Below are 954 nucleotides of genomic sequence, written 5' to 3' on the forward strand. Positions count from 1 at the left end.
ATATATATGTCTGTCTATCTGCCGCTTTACCAGTCTATCACTTATCTGTCGGTCTATCTATCTATTTATCTAGATAGATAGATAGACAGAGATATAGATAGATAGATAGATAGATAGATAGATAGATAGATAGATAGATGTCTCTTATGCTTTCTTCCATTTTACCAATTTCAATTCTCCCCTCCGCTTTTTTTTTTAACACTTTCTTCATCAACCTCTCTCTCTCTCTCTCTCTCTCTCTCTTTTATTTCTCTTATTATTCTCTTTCTTATATCTCTCTTGTATATTATTTAATCACTTACCCCTCCTCTTCCTTCCCCTCGTTTCATTCTGCCATCATTTCTTCCTCTCCTATCTCTCTCTCTCTCTCCTCTTCTCTTCATTTATTTTTCCTTTTCTTTCTTTCTTTCTTTCTTTCTTCTTTTCATTCATTCATACACCTTTTTCTTCTTTTCTTTTTTTCCGTGTAGTTTTAATCTCTTTTTCTTCATCTTTTTATTTGTTGTTCTCCATTCATATACTCGGCTTTCGTCTCCAACCTCACTGCCTCCCTCTCTCTCTATGTATCTGTCTATCTGTCGCACACACTCTCCTTTCCCTTTCGCCCCCTCTCTCTCTCTCTGCCTATTTGTTTCACACTCACTTCTCTATACATTGCTCTGTCTATGTCTCCTCTCTCTCTCCCACTCTCCGTCTCTCTCTCTCTCTCCCTGTCTTTCTTACTCTCTATCGTTGTTCTTCAATTGTTCTCTTCGTCTCATACTCTATCCCTCGCTTTTTCGTTTTTCTTCCTCGCATAACGTTTATCGTCTGCCTCCGTTTTCCATTCTCACCGAGTTTTTCTTTCAATTCATCCTTCATTTCCCTTACTCATCCATTCCTTACCATTATTCTACCTATCTATGTTATCTATCTATCTATACATATGTATCTCTCTTTTTGTATGTGTATATA

The sequence above is a fragment of the Octopus bimaculoides genome, chromosome 25 (genome assembly GCF_001194135.2).
Source record: "Octopus bimaculoides isolate UCB-OBI-ISO-001 chromosome 25, ASM119413v2, whole genome shotgun sequence".
In the NCBI taxonomy this organism is placed as follows: domain Eukaryota; kingdom Metazoa; phylum Mollusca; class Cephalopoda; order Octopoda; family Octopodidae; genus Octopus; species Octopus bimaculoides.